The sequence below is a fragment of the Periplaneta americana genome, chromosome 15 (assembly GCF_040183065.1).
Source record: "Periplaneta americana isolate PAMFEO1 chromosome 15, P.americana_PAMFEO1_priV1, whole genome shotgun sequence".
NCBI lineage: Eukaryota > Metazoa > Arthropoda > Insecta > Blattodea > Blattidae > Periplaneta > Periplaneta americana.
Genome location: NC_091131.1, coordinates 170,069,109 through 170,088,920, shown reverse-complemented (window position 1 = coordinate 170,088,920; position 19,812 = coordinate 170,069,109). Strand labels below are relative to the sequence as shown.

The 19,812-nt window shown below is 35.6% G+C and overlaps 1 protein-coding gene across 3 annotated transcripts in view; it reads right to left on the bottom strand.

Annotated features, from left to right (window-relative positions):
* Positions 1 to 9,919, bottom strand: part of LOC138715529 (putative polypeptide N-acetylgalactosaminyltransferase 10) — a 97,270-nt gene extending 87,351 nt beyond the window's left edge. The window contains exons 1-2 of one of the 3 annotated variants that reach the window (XR_011336379.1): positions 6,729 to 9,263; positions 5,484 to 6,689 (exon numbers count right to left, since the gene is read on the bottom strand). The gene's annotated coding sequence lies outside the window, so the exon portion shown is untranslated. Of the gene's footprint in view, positions 1 to 2,287; positions 2,897 to 5,483 lie in introns of those variants that run through there. The other 2 variants (XR_011336380.1, XM_069848571.1) reach the window with 2 other exon arrangements.
* Positions 9,920 to 19,812: the final 9,893 nt, after the last annotated feature.

Below are 19,812 nucleotides of genomic sequence, written 5' to 3'. Positions count from 1 at the left end.
AAAAATTTAAATATCATGTTTTGCCTTGGAACCACATAATTCCATAGCCCATATCACCTAGAAGAAGTGCATTGGCATTATTGCCAATCATTACTCTAGAAACATCCGAATTTCTCCATATAGGCCTAATATAGAAATAATTATCCACGCTTGTGAATTCTTCCTTGACATTGCAGGTAGCTCGTACATTAAAGCTCGCAATACCTTTTTGTTTTGCTAAAATACTCATCGGCATGTTGATTTTTTTAAATAAAAATATTGGTATAATTCACAGCTTCAATGACGTCAGGAAATGAATACTTCCTTTTTGCATTCTGTAACTCTTGGACAGTTGTTGGAAATTGAAAGCAAATAAATGCAAACAAAGCAAATTATCACATCTCATCTCATTCAGACGCTAAATAACCTGAGATGTTGATACAGCGTCGTAAAATAACCTACTCCAGGGTAACTTACGTTAGTCGGCAAACTCGCTAGCTGCTGATCAGGAACTGCACTCGGGCTTGGGTTAGATTTTTCCTTGGACTGATTACCTGGTTGAGTTTTTTTTTTTCCGAGGTTTCCCCAAACGTAAAGCAAATGCCAAATAAACTATAGCGAATCCTCGGCCTCACTTCATCTCACCAAAGGTCTATAAAATATGCAATAATATTTCTCGACCAATAAAGAAAACCATGCATCCTATTTTCACCAACATATTATAACAGTAAACAGAAAAAAATTCAATATTGTGATGGTACGATATATTGCTGTCCTGTGCTGTGGCATCATGGTCTAAGGCATCCTGTCTAGGACTCGCGTTACGGAATGAACATGGTTCGAGTCCTCATGGGGGAAGAAATTTTGTCATAAAATTTCGGCCAGTGTATGGGACAAGTGCCCACCCAGCATCGTGATGCACTTAGGGAGCTACGATAGGTAGCAAAAATCCGGTTTCACAAACTAGCTACAACGGCTGGGAGGATCATCGTGCTAACCACACGGTACTTCTATTCTGATTGGATGATCGTCCACCTCTGCTTCGGCACGTGGACGTAAGGTCAGTAGCCGGCTGGTCGGTCTTAGCCCTTCATGGGCTGTAGCACCAAGGATTTACTTTTTTACGACATATTGCTTCGTTTTCTTTCGTAATATTATGTCAGATGGTATCACTTTTGACTAATTTCTTCTGTGGCCAACATCACATTGAGGTTTTCTATTCCCTGTGTAAAAAATCTCTGGTAAGGACACAGCTTAAATGACGTCAATAATAGGCACGACTTTGTCTTAGGCAGCAGAGTTGTGCTGAATGTGCTCGATTGCATTGTACATCCTCATGCTCACGACACATAATTTGATAATTTTTTTATAAGTAGAGACCTTTTGCTCCACCTTCAGGATCTTGGTTTCCGGGTTACAGAAACTGTGAGAGAAAACAGAATGGATGCCTTTACTCTTCAGGATACGAAATTACTACAGAATGCAGTACGAGAGTCCTGCGATTATACATTTGACACTAATAGTGAAATTCTGTTCGTGAAGTGGGATGACAACAGATGTGTACCTGTAGGATCAAACTTTGATGTAGGGGCTTCTGCAAGCAGGTGGGACAGAAATATAAGACAGAATATAAGTGTGCAGCAACAACAGGTCATATTTTTTTAGTAGGTTATTTTATGACACTTTATCAACATCTTAGGTTATTTAGCGTCTGTTTGAGATGAAGATAATAATGCCAGTGAAATGAGTCCGGGGTCCAGCACCGAAAGTTACCCAGCATTTGCTTATATTGGGCTGAGAGAAAACTCCGGAAAAATCTCAAGAAATACGGTAAGTACATGTGTGGAGTGGACCATCATGATTGGTTAGCAGGGAAATATGCCACTTCAATTCATGGAAAAAAGTGGTACTAAGATCTCTTTGTCAGAATGCTGGATATGGCTATAGTAAATGGTTGGATTGTCTACAGAGAAATACATGGACGAGACTCCCTGGACCTACTTGAATTCAATATCTCTAGATATTTTCGAACTGCAAGAGAATGGAGTGCCCTATTCCATCACCTCGATGAGTGAAATTTGGTATGAGGATAGATAGTAGAGGTCATTTCATGGCAAAACGACCCTCTCAGAAACACTGCCAGATGGAATGGTGTAAATGCAGACCAGTAACATTCCGCAAGAAGTGTGATTAAACCCTCTGTCAAAAATGCTTTGAGCCTTACCACACTCGGTAAAGACAGACATTACTAAAATAAATATGTTTCATTATTGCTGCAGCATTGTATTGTTGCATTAAATACTAAAATGTCATAAATAAATTTATTTATATTGGTGTAAATGTTTCTGGTTATACTACATTAAATACACAAAAAAATATATTTACTTTATTGCAAATGAATACGCAGATATCATAAGTGCCCAGCGGTCTATTTATAGACTGGGTGATTTTCAGCTACTTGGTGCACGGCAGAATAAACAAAACATATTCTTGGCATCTTATGGATTAAATTTATGAAATAGATATATTATTTTCGTTCTTTTTTTAATAAAAATAATTTGGGCGTTAATGGGTTAATAAAAACCTAAACTAACCAAACCTAATCTTCGTATATACAAGATGTGTAACTGGAGTACAAAGGGAACTTCATTTGATTAGGAATGTACACGCGAAAATAAATCCAGATAAGGATCACGGTGACACTACAAGAGAAGTCTGTGCATGCGCAGTTTGATCTCAGAGCCAAGTTCTTCCTGTCATGAGCCCCAATGGCGAGCATATTTGGCACTGCTGTATGGTATGCATTATCCAGTTGTTCCAAATGAATAAAAGTTTTTTTTTTTAAGTTGACTCTTCAAATGCCACAGATAGAATAATACAGAGTGGACCCCTCGAACTTTCCTGGTTTCCATTACTTCTAAAAAAGAAACAGAAAGAACAACAATAATAAAGACAATACGCCTTATATCCGCCCTTCATGTCTAAAAAGCGAAGAATCGAGGAATAGAGACTCAATATGGCATATTTGAAATTCTGATGGCATCTGCAGCAAGGCAACATGAAGAGAATGAATGCCAGATCTTCGGGAAATTTTTAGCTAAAAGACGTAGCAATGTTCATCCATAACACAGAGCAAAGTCCAAATGCTATTATAAACAGTTCTTTCTACAGTTTACCGTATACATTGTTCTCAACATTGCACTGTAATGTTCATCCATCACAATGCCTGTTACCATATTAAGAGAGTTCCTTCAATTCTCCTGACCTTGTCAAGCACTGCACTGATTACACTCAATTAAAGCTCAAATTTTTCTAGCATCAAGTACGTCCAATTGGCAAGATGTGGATATGAATTTTCAGGCTCTCTTCATTTTTAAAAATAGTGTTTTATGGTGTTACTTAACCTTTTATATATTGGTAGAAAATAAGAACACCTATCTGTAGACTTCTGACACATTACCTGTGCACTCGGCAGATGCCAAAGTGGTAATTGCCTCGCTATAACTCACTACAAAAATATAAGTTCAAGGAGGCCTACTTAGCACAGCGTAATACACAAATACACTATTACGTTATCCCACAAATTAAATAAACACAACAAAAGCAGGAAATATACCCATTTTCAGAACCACATGACAAGCAGACGTGTTCTTTACTCAGAGAGAAAAATTAAAGTTTTCTGGAAATGTAGTAGTGTAGCGCAGAGTCTTTCTCTCTATCTTTTAACACCATTTTCTCCATTAACTAATGGTCAGAAAACGCACAGAAAAAGTGTTATGCCCTCTCACTGTGAGAGTGTCACATAATAACATTAAAGAACTTATGGTATTATATTATGATATGTTAGGAAGGCAAATCTCGTTGCTCGCAATCACAAGCTTTGTGATGAACTGATGAGAACGCCGCTAACTCTGTCATAAGAGTAGCCAGTATCAACACTCAGCAATCCCCATTCAGACTTAAATTCAAAGAAAATACCGCCAGTCATTGTATCAGCCGGACGCTTGGGAGTTCAGTTTAATTTCAAACGGTAAAGGGTGCAGTTGTTTTGTACCTAGGTGATTTATATTTTAATATTCATTATAATGAGTGAAAGTCGGAAAAATCTCAGTGGTTCTCAATACTAGAAACACCTCTTATTGAGGTTCTGGCTGATATGTAAATCTATTACCAGACAGTACATCTCATTTGACGATATGTGTCAGAGGATGAACTGCATCTAAAATCTCATTAGTGTAATATGTAGCTAGTTAGCGTTGTATGCAATGGAGGGGGAAAGGAACTGGTCACCCTACCCCATTATCTCCTGGCCTAGTTGCCTTATGAGTGATGCCTTGATGGTGTCACTTGTGGGTTCCAGACCTGTCTTCGGACAGTTGACTAAACAACAATACCGGAAACTCGAGAAAGACAAGGCAATAAAAAGAGAGGAAATGGTGAGAAAAAGTGCAAAAATATGTGTTATTTAAAAAACAAACATAGCCAGCTTGTTCCAGTTCGAGTCCAGGTACATCAGAGTGTAATAACGTGGTGAACAGCAGTTACCGAAAATAGTGCAGCGTGTGGTTCATTTTAGTCAGGCGTTTCTGATATTAGAAACAGTAATAATGATGCAGAATCAATTATTTCATTTGATCCAAATGACGCATATAGGGCGAAACAAGGGGCAGAAATATTTTTCTCTGCCTAGAGGCGTCAAGTAGCTAGATTCGACCCTGCATGTTAACACACCGGATGATGCAAGAAACATGATGCATGGCACATGGAGCGTGACACATAACGCCATGTTATTTGATCTAATGAGTCATTCAGTGTGGAGTCATCAGATGGAGATCTTCTGCTATTGTCAATAATAAGAATGCGAAGATAAAGGTATAGGTTTCGGATTCATTGGTTCAAAACGTTGAAAATCATGGTGCTTGTAGTGTTTTATTGGTGGAGTTAGAACAGCATCCAGACAAATTCACAGAATATTACAGAATGTCCAAAGAATCATTTGAAGATACAGCAAACTGTGAATATTCCTAATAGATGGAAAACATGTATGAGTATTACACAAGCACATGGACTTTTCACTCTGATTTCTGTTGAAGACTTGGGTAGAAATAGTGTTGGTGCTAGGGTTGCCAACTATTTTTGAAGAAAATATGGGAGACTAAGTGGTCTACAATATTTCACATAAAAAATTGAAAAATTATTAAATTCAGTTAGCGGCACTAAAAACAATTTTATTGTACATTTTGGCAGCTAGGCTTAAATTAAAGTATTTTGAGATATTTTACCTAGCATAATAGTTTCAAACAAATTGTAAAAATTTCCTACATGAGTAATTGAAGTTGACTGTGATTTGCAGTTCTGATTTGATTAAAGTGTCGCGCTCCTTTTTCGAACATCTGAGGATTGCGAGACTTCATATGTGAGTATAGGTATATATCAATGTTAACAAGCTTGTTAAAATTGGCCATAAAGTCATTTAAATATGTGCTCCTGCATATATGACTTACCGGTATATGTCTAAATTGCAGGTAGTAGGCCATTGATGATATAATGAGGAGAGTTCGGCTGGCACCGCGCATCGTGTCCCAGCATAGCTCAGTTGGAAAGAGCGCTCAGCACGCAGAGTTGAGACGTCCTGGGTTCGATTCCCGGTGCTGGAACGAATTTTTCTCAAAATTAATAGGTATCTACATGTTGACTACTAACAAAAAATAGTAGTCTTGATTATTCAATGTGGATGCGAGACCATATATACGAATGTATGTATATATCTGATTACTTAATGTTCATAACAGAAAACACTCTTTGTATAAGCTTAGCTGCACATTCCAGGGCATCTCTGGAACAAGAGAATCCATCATATAAATCACCTTCAACCACGTAAAAATTAAATGTTTCAATTAATTTTTACATTATGCAAAACTAAGGTAGGAAAAAGTTTGAAGAGAAGAGAAATGCGGAAGTCGGGAGACTGTTAAAAATTGGATGGTGCCGTATGTTCAAAAATGGGCGAACCAATGTCCATGATGAAGAGAGAACCTCGACCGAGTATCGTGAATGCAGATCTGATTTGTTTGGTTGACAAAAAGGTTAGAGCAAACCGCAGATTTCCCATGTCAGAGCTTAGTGAGGATTTTCCACAGATTAGTCGTACTCTTGTGTACAAAGTGATTACCAAAGATTTGGGCTACTGGAAACTTTCTGCCAGATGAGTGCCTAAATTCCTTTCTGAGGAACAAAAGGCTCAGTGAATGGGAGCAGCACTGTCCTTTCTTGAGCATTACGAAAGAGAAGGTGATGCTTTTCTCGATCAGATTATGAAAGGAGATGAGACTTGGGTGCGGTATGTGAATGCAGAAACAAAGCTTCAATCAATGCAGTGGGGCCATACTCACTCCCTGAAAAATTCCACAAAGTGTCGTCAAACACTTTCCACGAGGAAACTTGTGGCAACTGTCTTCTGGGACAGAAAAGGAATTTTGCTAATGGAGTTCTTGGAGAGGAATGCCACAATTAATGCTGAGCGTTACTGTAACACACTAACAAACTTGAAAAGCGCAATTTAAAACAAACGTCACAACAAATGTTGAGCTCTGGGGTGATTTTCCTGTATGACAACACCCGGCCGTATACAGCGCGTCATACTGTGACCAAACTCCGAAAGTTCAACTGGGAAGTATTGGATCACCCTCCCTATAGCCCACATTTGGTACCTAGCGATTACCATCTCTTCATGCACATGAAGACGTGACTTGGCTCGAAGTGCTTTGACAATGACGAAGAGTTGAGAATCAGCGTCGTAGGTTGGCCGAATTCTACGATTGTGGAATTTCAAAGCTCGTCAAATGCTACGACAAGTGTCTCAATGTGACTGGAAAATGTGTGGAAAAATAAATTTGAGTGTACAATTTCAAACGTATTCTAACCCAATTCTGTAACGTCATTCACAGGTTTGTAAAAAATAAATGGCTACTTTATGAATAGCCCTCGTAGAACAAAGATACATATTGCTTTCTTATACAAAAACATTCTAGCATCCCCAGAAAGAGTAAGTTACGTACTCGTGCTCAGAGGGCATTCCACATAATGTTAAGATATTTTATTACATAACAGAGTAAAAAGTAAAAAAAGAAAAAGAAAAAAGAAAAAGAAAAAAGAAGAAGAAAAACATATCAGAATAATTGAACTTTAAATTTTCTCTCTAGACAGGAATTTTTAATTGATTTTTTAAAATAAGGAGCATTAGTAAATTGTACACTATCTACCAAAAAGTAATTGCTAGAAGTCATGTTTCTACTGTGCAGTGGTATGCAGACAATAAGGTGACCAGTTGAACTGGCCTGCACAGAGTCCTGATCTCAATCACATTGAGCACCTTTAAGACGAATTGGACCGGCGATTGAGGTTTCGGGAAATTCGGCCAACTTCCATTGTCCAACTGAGTGCCATATTGCAAGAGGAATGGCGACGCATTCCAGTGGATATCCCACACAAACTAGTGGAAAACATGCCTGAAAGGGTGGCTGCTGTTATAGCAACAAGAGGTGGTACCACGAGGTTCTAAAGGGGCAAAAATAGTGCCCAATTACTTTTTTATAGATAGTGTATATTTGGGAATTTAGCTATTAAGTTACCATGTTATAAAGCCTTGCACCGAAATTGCTACTGTGATTATATGCTACAGTTATGATACATTTAGGTTCTGTTAAGCATAATATATGTTTTCTGATCTTTTGGTTTTATATTTATGTCAGTGATGTCAAAGCAAGCGCATTTTTCTGACCTTGACGTCGTGCGCGGGCATCAAGCGCTAAGTATGGAAAGAGGAAAGGTTGTGTATATGAGTAAGCAGCCTGTAGGATTAAGAAAACAGTGGTGCACAAACTTCAAACGGAACGTGACATTTTATGTCGTTATTTTTATATGGCTTCTTTCTGTTTGATATTATCTATATTGTCTGTAAAACAAAAGTACTAATACCAATTTCTTAATATTGCAGTTGTTTTTAAATGTTAATAACATAATTAAGAGTTAAGAAGGAATATTCACATAAATTCCATAGTAGTACAACTATACTGTACTAAATATCCCAAAAAAAGAGATTGAGTATGACATGACAAGTTGTAATTGATATTGATGATACCTTTAGCCCTATAAAAATAATCAATCAACTAATCAAGAAAATATTACAGTACAAAGCAAAGTTACCTAGGTGCTGTATATGTTTTAAGTGTAACTAATATTCCATAACAAAACTCTTACCACATTATGCTTTTAAGGTGATATTGGTGAGCAACTTCCTATCATCAGAATATTAAATTATTTTCTCGAAATGTGCTGAAGCTATAGAGCTGACATTTTTACAACACATGGGGATGTATCTTTTGCTTATGATGTAACAGTAGTTGCTTTGTTAGTCATTCATTTCCATGCGAATATTTTCAAAACTTTCAATACACTATCTTCAGTAATATGCATTTACAGTATATTAAATTAACGAAAACATTCTGTAAGGCTACTAAATAAATAGGCCTGTATCTGAAAATTTCACTTGTCTATAAAGAAAGTTGAGAAAATATTTCTTTTGAACAAAAAAATCAAACTTGTGAAAAATGAACATTAAAATTAAAACTTACATTCTTATAATGCAATACTTCCAGACAAATCTAAAATTTAACATGGATACAGTTTTAATAAGTTCTCTTCCCTTTATCTATTGAATTAGTGCTGACCATCCCTGAACAGGCTCTCCTGAGCTCTAAAGCACGCGCTTGCTCCTATGGGCATCAATTGACATCACTGATTTATGTGAATATAAATTAAATATATTTCGGTTTTTATGTACGAAATTCAATAATACATTGTTATAAATTTGATGGAAGTCAAATACTTTAAATCCTGAATACAACAGTTCTGAAGGGTTATCAAGAGTTTATTCAGGCATAACTTTATTATTCTTTTCTGTAGCAGAGTTGTTGGCATGGATGGAGGTACTATTAGCACTGTATTAACTTCGCACTTTCTTAAACATCAACCATAGTACACCAACTATTTACTTTTCTTACACATACTGCTACCACAACCACTAAAAAGTTTTGATCAACACTTCAACCATTAATGCTTCATTATACTACTCTGATTGCTCTCTGCAATTTTTTTAGTTGGTTATTTAACGACCCTGTATTAACTACTAGGATATTTGGCATTGATTGTATTGGTAATAGCGTGATGGTATTTGGGAAGATGAGGCTGAGGGTTCGTCATAGATTATCCGACATTCGCATTCGTCTTATGGTTGGAGAAAACCTCGGAAAAACTACCAGTAATGAGCGCAAGCTGGAATTGAACCCATGCCCGAGTGCAACTTTGGATCAGCAGGATCCTTGTCCTTGTAAGCTTTTTATTTGTTATACACATTAATGGTAACATTTTCACAATTCACTTTTTTGCTTTAAAAAGCTAACAATTATTGTGTCTACTTACTGATTGATGTCCACGTTTTTCTTCAGTGATACCGTACACCGCAGCATAGAATAATGAATCCACTGAGAACTTGATTTCTTCTTTTCACTTTTCATTTAACAATATTCAAGCATAAACTTTTCAGAAATATTCTCTACTTTTTTTTTACACACTCTTAAAACTTCTTATATTCCTCTTCATACCTCTGTCGCGATTTTGTTGGAATTAATAAATCAGTACAGCTGTTAATGCAATACCATTGACACTTATATTTATAAATAGTCATGGTGACAATACCGACAATAATAACATTCTTCAAATGTTTCTTGCACACGGCCCTCTATATGAATCGATCATCTACAAAGCAAATGTATATAGCTTCAAATGTTTCTCGTACAAGGCCCTCTATATGAATCGATCACCTACAAAACAAATGTATATAGCTAGCAATAAAAATTTTACATTTAGACAATATTCAATTTTACATTATTTTTTTTTATCAAAGCGGATGAAACTTTGTACGGTACACATGTCGTAACTTCATATTGCAATAGTAGACTGGTTATCAACTCGGCCTGCAGCCTTGTTTGGTTTGTTTTGTGCATTTATAATCGTTAGTTGAGTGTTTAGTTTTGTGTTGAGGGTTTATATTCGTTTGCTGAGTGTTCCATTTACACAGAAACATTTACATAGACCTAAAAATAGTGAAATAAGTATAGTTGTAGTGTTCAGTTTATTTATCGTTGTTATATTTAGTTGGATAAGTTGTCAATTATGCCTAGGAAGAAAAGTATTAGATCTGTACTTAGTTTTGCTCTGAATGAAAGAAGATGGGGTCCTAAAACAGTGAAACAAATTGAGAAAAAATTCTCGTTTTTCATGAAATTGTTCAAAGTGACCACCAACAGCATCCAAACACTATTGATGCCGCCGAACTGTTCCACGAACTAAGTTCCGTAATGTGTCCAGTGTCATAGCTGCACATGACGTTAAATTTTGATTTGTTCTCGTAGCACATCCAGTGTAGCTGGCGTTTCCCAATAAACAACATCCTTTAGGGTCCCCCATATGTAGAAATTGGTGTTAGGTTTGGGGACTGTGCTGGGTACTCGACAGCACCTCTTCGACCTATCCATTAAGCTACAATTTCCCCGAAAATGATAATTTTATCTGAATTTGTTCTTAAGTTATTTATAAACGAACAGTGTATACTTTTTTTAGGCTAATCTGTATTTTAAGTCATGTTATGTTACATTAAAATTAAATTTCAAATGAAAATTCTGAAGAAATTTTAAGAAAACAGCAATAATAAATCTTGGTCAGTATTACTTACTGAAAAAGAATATATAAGGTATCTGATTCTTTTCGACATGATTCAGTAGCAAAATTTCGGATGCTAATCGGTCATGACTGTTTGCAGCACCCTGTTTAAAATTGAAATTATTTGTTCACCAAAATGCATCCTGTGTAATCTAGAAGACTCTTTGATGAATCAAGAACATTTACGAAAATGTCCAGCTTTGGCATCAGATTTTTTGGATTCGGACTCTAAATTATACTGCAAAGTTAGAAGGTGAATGGAGAACTTCCAAGTGTCTGGGCAATAGATACTGCTGCTGCTACTATGTTACATTAAACCAAGTTTTATTTAATTTCCATTTCGACATGTACAAAACACAGTTCTGAATTCATTTATGCTTTAGATTGCATTAATGCAATTTCTCCAAAGTATCATTTGTCTCTACTTGGCAATGCATAAACAATGTCACATTACAAAAATTCTGCTAACAAGTTTGGAGTTAGACCTTCTATATAACCTTAAATTATATGTGTTTTTTAGGTTTTCACGGTGAATGTGATTTGGATATTGCACTATGTCCTGGAGCTAACATTTCTAACGTTTCGAAACTACATACAGGTTCCATGATCAGGGCAGAGAGCCTAGGCAAGACCAGACAGTTCGCCTACTCTGCTGGCCATGTAGCGCCTGCTGAGCTCAAATGACAAATTCTGAGGGGAATATCTGTCAGTGACTAAGCTCTTAAGAGGCTTTTGAGGCTCATATAGCCTACCGGTACATATATATTCTTATATGAGGTCTCGCCATCCTCATTGAATAATCAATGAATCGATTCCAGGTGCTGGAACGAATTTTTCTCAAATTAATAGATATTTACAGTATAGCTATCAGAATGCTGCATTGGAGTTAAATCGCTCACTTGAACTCGGTCGAGTGTCGCACCCTCGAGTGAGGTAAGATCGGTCGTGATATGCTCGTAATAAATAGAAGCACAGTACAAGGTCACCTCACCAACATGTCTTATCTTGTATGGAAGGCGACAAATAAGATACACATATGTTTTGCTCACACGGTAAAAATAAGGCTTTATTTTCTGCGTTTATGACAAACGTTTAATGGAACAGTCAGTGGAACGTACCAAAACAGGAACATGAAGTTATCAATAAAATAGTATGAAAAACTTCGATATACAGTTATTATTGCTAATTCATAATTATTCAGTATTTGATTTACCACATATATAATTTGATAGGTCCATACATAGTGTTCCGCCTATATACTGCGACAATGTAGAAACGTTTTACAAAATATTATTGATATAGCAGTAGATTAATAACAATATTAGTACAGAGATAACGTCACAGAAAATATAATAAAACGAATAATCAAGCTGCACAACTGTTACAGACGCAAAGATTGATACACTAATTATTAGAGATTATTATTATTATTATTATTATTATTACTAGAAAACTTGATACAGTTCTTGCATTATCGTGATTGTGTTCTCCGTTTATAATAATTACATTTACATCCAATAACATCTATCAGATATGGCAAAACCAGAATCATTCCTGCGTGGAAAAAAAAAAAAAAAAAAGAACATTTACCTACAATATTTATATTACATTTTAATGCAAGTTTTGTAATTGTACTATGGAGAGGTTAGTTAAACACTGCAAAGTTTTGAAATGATAAACATCTTTGATGTTACTACACAGTTCATCACTGTAACAAGAACGAATGTCTAACGCTCGGCTTATACCGTTCGAGGATTTATCGCTCGTGACAATTTTACCCATCATGCATGTGCGCTACCTATCGATTATGCTATGAACTACTTAGCGCTCGAGCGAAAACGTCTGATGCAGACCTCTGATGGCTGCTTATAGTCATTGATTATTCAATGAGGATGGCGAGACCTCATATAAGAACATATATATGTATATATCAATGTTAACAGTAACTCATGAACTGTTGTTGAAAATGACCATGAAGCCATTTAAATATGCAATCCTGCATACATGGCTTGAATGTCTTAAATGCAGGTAGTAGGCTATTGATAATACAATGAGAGAAGTTCGGCCGTCACCATGGATCATGTCCCGGTGTGGGTCAGATGGAAAGAGCATTCAGCGCGCACAGCTGAGAGGTTCCGGGTTCGATTCCAGGTGCCGGAATTTTTTTTTCTCAAATTAATAGATTTTGATTCTTAGCAGACCCAAAAAAATTAAGTTATTATACCTAGTAACAATAGGTCTATACGTTTGCAATAATGATGTATCGTAACACTTGGTTTTCACTCACATCCTTCACTGTTGACAGTCATTCCAGGATGCAGAGTTTGGTGCGAGATTTGTGGTAGAAGTCTCTAAACCTCTAAAAAGGCATGGCTACGACCTTGACTCGGAAGCTTGAAGGGGACAAGAGAGGAGATATCAATTCACTACATCTCAGTATGAAACAAGGCTAGCCTTCTGCCAAAATAATATGTCGCGCTATATTGGTGTTCTGGGGGTGATGATGGTCGCCTTCTCGTGGTACCCCCTGAACTATGTTTAATGAACATAGAAAAAAAACGACCATCCAACATGCTCCAATGACAAATACAATCCGAAGTAAATTATTTCGGAGGTAAAAAAGTCCCCTCATTCGGATCTCCGGACGGGGAATATTTTAGCATCACATAAGAAGACAAAACACAATATAATTCTACCTCAGCTGAAGGTCTTACAGTGGAATGCTGGGGGCCTTAATCAAGCCAAGAAAACTAAAATACATAAAATTCTAATAGATAAAGACATTGATATGTTTGCAATAATGGAAGCCAATGTTGCAGCTGAACAATTACAGTTCTTTGTTTTCAAGAACTACAATACATTTCTGGGTCATTTGCGAAATTTGTATAACAAATGGACGATTGAGAACGTCAAAATTAAAGTATTATTTAGTGCATATTCTGCATGTATTAATATAGTGCAATGTCTCTGCCATAGTAATCAGCCACTGTACACTGACCTTTCTTTACAGCATTCTCTACAAGCATCGATGAATCTTTGATGGCACGACGAAATGTCAGGAGTGTTATGGGACAAGACAGTGGATCTTTATAGAAATAGAATTCCTTTGTTTTTATATCAGATATTCTTCAAACAGTGCATAGTTCTTAGAATAGTAACAGAACTAACTTCAGATCAAAAATGAACAATTAGTATATTAAATATCTTAATATCAAATCTTTTACCTAATATAAAATAATAACTTGTTCAGTAACTAACAGAAACCATCATCATCATCATCTTCATCATCATCGTCATCATCATCATCGTCATTGCAGGTATTAGGCCTAGTGGCCTGTTATGGTCTCTGTCCATCTTTTCAGGGGGCGTCCCAAAGATCGTCTTCCATGTGGTATATAGTGGAGAATTTGTCTTGGGAGTCTGGAACGGAGTCCCAAAGCCAGTCCAAAGGCTATAAGGTGGCAACCCCACCACTGAACTTACTACTCCTCGGCTAGCAACCGATTAGTAGGACATTTATATGCTTTCAAGTCTCCAAACCATTCTTTCAGTAACAATTATCTTAGTAGATTGCCCTTAAGGCGAAGATATTTGAGCTTTAATTTCTTTAATGATAGATAATTAGAAAAAAATTGAGGCTCTGTTTTGAATGATGCAACAGACATGACATGGAGTAACAGATCTGACAGGTAACAGACATGACAAAGCAAACAAGCATGTGCGAACCTAAAGTTTTTTTTTTTTTTTTTTTGGCTTAAAAATCTCCAAAATAGCAACTTAGCTACTGCACTCGTGTACTATTATGTCCTCTTGATCTTGACTTTATATCTTGTTATTTGTGGAAAACACAACACTAACAGATCTGACAGAGTAAAAATTAATGCTTAGACTAAAACATAAAGCAAGAGTATGACACACAAACAAATCAAAATGGGTGAACATAGCAGTACAATCAAGATGGTTTTTTGTGCATCATCTTGGCTTGTGCTGACATTGGTGGATTTCTTTTTCAACTGTGTACCCATAGGAACAGAATGGTGTAACAGAGCTGACTGATTTACTGGACTAGAGTAATTATGCAATCGTATTATAAGGAAATATAAAGTCAGACACAAATGCAGAAGTTTTGATAATATCAAATGTTTCTTTAATTTTTTTTTCAATTACATTATTAAACAGTGCTTTTTCTGTACATAATCGTGCTTCATTTTAAATACTTAACTAGTATGGACAAGGCATTTTAGCTGTTACTATGAGAATTTTATTTTATTCTCGTGAAATATTGCACATCAAGGAAATACTTCTTGTGACTTTACTACATTAGTATTGAAACTACTCACTGTTAGGAATTTATAACTCTATCGTTACCAGTATAAATGCAATAATTGGAAGGGTATGAATTGATGGAACTGATTTGTTATCAAATTCTGCAAATGACACTTCTACAACAGGGAGCTTCTACCTGAAAGCCAGATTTGCATAATATATTCGTTACTTCAGATTTGTCTTCCTCAGTCATTTGTTTAATAATGTTGAAGGTTAAAGTTACCGTATTCCTCTTTTGATGCCAACTAGTATGCCACTAGCTCTTTGCTTGCTTTGGGATATAAAGGGAAGAAACATTAAAAAAAAAGATTAATACAAAACAAAATTATTTCACACATAACAATAAATATTATACACAAACTGAAGGATTACCAATGGGTTCACCTATATCAAGTATATTATCTGAAATCTTTATTCATAATATAGAACAAACACACATACTAAACACTGACAACAACAAACACGCAGAGAGAATAATGTACTGGCATCGATATGTAGGTAACATAATAGCCCTATATAATGGAAACAAAAGACAAATAGAAAACCTACATCAACAACTCAACAAAATACATCCCAAATTAAAGTATACAATAGAAACAGAACGTAACCAAGCTATAAATTTCTTAGACATCACCATAACCAAAACAAATAATAGACATGAATTCAAAATATACAGGAAGCTCACCACAACTGCAACACACATACACAATTCGTCTAACCATCCCATACAACATAAACATGCAGTTTTCCGTACAATGACACACAGATTAATTAACATACCAATGAACAACGACAACTATACTGAAGAAATAAACACAATAAAATATATAGCACAAGACAATGGGTATAACTCTAACATGATAGACACACTAATAAAAAAGTCAAAACAAAAACAGAACAAACCAACACAAACACCACGTGAGAATAAATAAATAACATTAACATATCACAACCAATACTTACAAAATTGCAATTTCATTCAGAAAACTAAAATACTAGATAGCATACAAAACAAATAACACAACACAGAAATATCTAAATAATCATATCAAACGTTCAAATAAATATAATTCAACTGGGGTTTAGAAACTAAAATGCAATAGTTGCCCACATTTTTACATAGGACAGACAGGAAGAACCTTTCAAACAAGATATAAAGAACACATTAAAGATATAACCAAACCATACATCACATCAAATTACGCAGAACATATTATCAACAATAATCATGACTACAATAATATAGAAACAGATATGGAAATTCTACACATCACACCAAAAAGTCCACAGTTAAACATCTTAGAACAATACGAAATATACAAACATACAATAACACACCCACAACATATACTTAATACACAATTACAGTTCAATACCCACACATTATTCGACATCATGATACATAGCACACAAACAAACACCCCCACCATAGGAGCAACTCACCCCCACCCCTACAACTGACGAATGCAAATGGCAGTATGCAAGATCAACAGGAACATCAGTAGTTCGTAGGATACTGAAGATGATGCAGAACCGGCATCAAAACGGGCCGTCTGTCTAAGGTACATAACCTTTTTAAAAAATTTTAACACTTTTAACGTGTGTTTAAACAATTTTAAATTTTTTAAACAAAGTGTTAACATGAACCAGAATCAATGACATTAAAAGTACCGGTAGCTCGTGATTCAGCCAGAAAACAAGCAGAAGAGAACAGTAATAGAGACAATTTTATAGACTGGAAGCTTGTAAAGTGGCCAAATTTAAGAAAGAAGTACTCTCAGCCAAAAGGCAAAGTTTTAACAATTTCATCTCTAAAATGGTCTATAGAAAAGATGGTATAAAAGCTTACCCGAATTTATATCTAATATCACAAAGAGTAATCCACCAAGTAACTCACTTATAATTTACAAAAATACACAACTAACAGACCCCCAGGTTATTGCAAACGCCTTTTTAAGTACATATGCAATAATACATAGAATCACAACAACTCACAAAAAGTTAGAAAAAAGCATGAAAAAAATATGAAGGTGAACAAAAGAAGTGTGTTTGCATGAACACAAGAGAAGTGTTTGTTGCTAGTTTCACAATCCATGAACTAGATGCAGCTATTGGGACTCTTAAATGCAATGAAGTCTCTGGTCCAGATTTAATTCATTCAGAATTTATCAAGAACCTTGGAGACAAGTCTAAAAAACCATACTGAACGTTTTACAGTACCGGTACCTGCTAACTGAAAAAGAAAATCATTACCAGTATTATACCCATTTTGAAGAAAGGTAAAACTTCATCTAATATTAATAACTACAGACCTATTTCTCTGACAAGCCAGATATGGAAAATATGGAAAGAATGATTGCTGCACGTCTCAATTGGTTCCTTGAATCCAACAACTTGTTTTCAAAACAGCAATCTGTGTTTATACAATACCACTCACCCAGTGGTGATATTCAAAAAGTTTAACAATCAGTTCTCTCATGTATGTTAAACATATACAGTATATGCCCATGGTAATTCCAAATATTACCTAGAAATATTTTAACAACCGGTTCGTCAATACTGGTGCGAGCTGGCCGAATATCACCACTGCACTCACCTAACGAACAAGTTGTTTATTTCAGTCAGAGTGTTAAAAAAGCCATGAACAAAAAAGAACAGACTGCGTTGTTCATATTTCAAAAAAATTTCTTGAGTTGTCAGATTTCTGTCATCACTTACTTTTTAGTTTCACAAAAATTAGACTTCAACAAACAAAATTTGATAACACAATCTCAAGGGAAAAAAATGGAACTCTCTGCATCATAATCCAGTTAATTCCCAATTTACCGCGCAAATCGTCTGTAATTGCATTTAGATTGGCAACAGGCCATGACTGTTTGGCCAAGCACCTGCATAGAATTGCACTATATCAATCCCCTAACTGCTCATTGTGCAATTCAAATCAAGAAATGGATTCTGAACACCTCAAAATCTGTGCTTCAGTGGCTGACCATGACAATATCTTTGAAAAATATTGGAGTGCAAGAGGTTAAATGACTTTATTGTCAAACACCTGGCATGAGAAAACAACAACTTACTTACAAATGGCTTTTAAGGAACCCGGAGGTTCATTGCCGCCCTCACATAAGCCCGCCATCGGTCCCTATCCTGAACAAGATTAATCCAGTCTCTACCATCATATCCCACCTCCCTCAAATCCATTTTTTATATTATCCTCTCATCTACGTCTCGGTCTCCCCAAAGATCTTTCTCTCTCCAGCCTCCGAAATAACACTCTATATGCATTTCTGGGTTCGCTCATACGTGCTACATACCCTGCTCATCTCAAACGTCTGGATTTGATATTCCTAATTATGTCACATTATCAATATTCCCTTCAGGTAAAAATTAATTATGATTACATTAGTAATTCAAATTATTATAATCAATAATATTCATAATAATACATGCACACACTTATAAATGCTATCACTGAATATCTATACATAAAACTTCCCTAGAGGAACACAAAGAGATTCACTACAAGCACCTATTGGCGAGCGAACGACTGACAGAGAGAAATGTTTTGCAAGTGGACTTTATGCCTGACCAGGAACCAGTACCTGCGTTTTAAATCTCAACAGTTGCGAGGTTGTCAAATCTTTTGCGAGAGTTGTAGCCTACCAGTAAACTTTTTGTTTTTTGTTTTTTTTTTTTAATTTTCTCATGTATCCCTTAATGAATTTATTCTTTTTAGCCTCATTTTTTATATTACAGAGAATGGATTTTGCTTCTGCATTGGACTGACCCACACTTCAATCCTATTGGTATTATATTTGCCTCTTTGTCTCATTATATGGTTCTTTGCTTCAGTAAAGTCTCATTTTACAAACCTATGGATCAACAATTGGCTCTCTTCTGACAAAGGAAAAATTTTACAGTCTGTACAAAAGAAACCAAATGACCTGGAAATGTACAAAAACTTGCCCAGACATGTTCAAACATTTTTAACAAGAGCCAGAACAGGTCACATTGTCACTCAATTATACCTACACCGATTTCACATTTCTGATAATCCTACTTGTCTGTGGTGTAATAATCATGATGAAGATCTGGAACACATTCTTCTATACTGTCCATCCATGAACCACAAAAGAAGTAAATTAAACTCATCAGTACCAGTTGCAGAAGACATAGCCCTGCAGTATATATTGACTACACCCCACCTCTGGCTACTAGCAACAGGCATCTATAATGAACACCGATCAAAATAGCCCTCATTTCTCGTGAAAAACAACTGAATAGACTGTTGTCAGCAAACAGCTGGATACATTAAGAAGATTGATTGATATATCCCTTAATGAAATAAGCTGAAAATTTACAAGGTTTTTATTCACATCTTCATTCACAAGAACCACTACTTGAAATAAAAATTTTTTCTGCCATATCTTAAAATTTCGAAATTTTGGAATCTTTTTTTGTACAACCAAACATCATTTCCCCCTTAGCTCCCACAATTTTAAAAGTATTTTTAAACTCGTGTCCATCCTGTTCCAGTAGGTTGTGGCAGCAGTGTGAATTAATATCATCCAATTATTTGTAGTGTTACTGTAGTAGTAATTTTTAAATTTTTTTAATTTTCCTGAAAATTTTCATTCAAATATTTTTTTTTATTTCTTCTATTAGTAATAAGATATTAATTCACATTTTGGATCATGATATATATATTATCCACGTAAAATTTCTTTA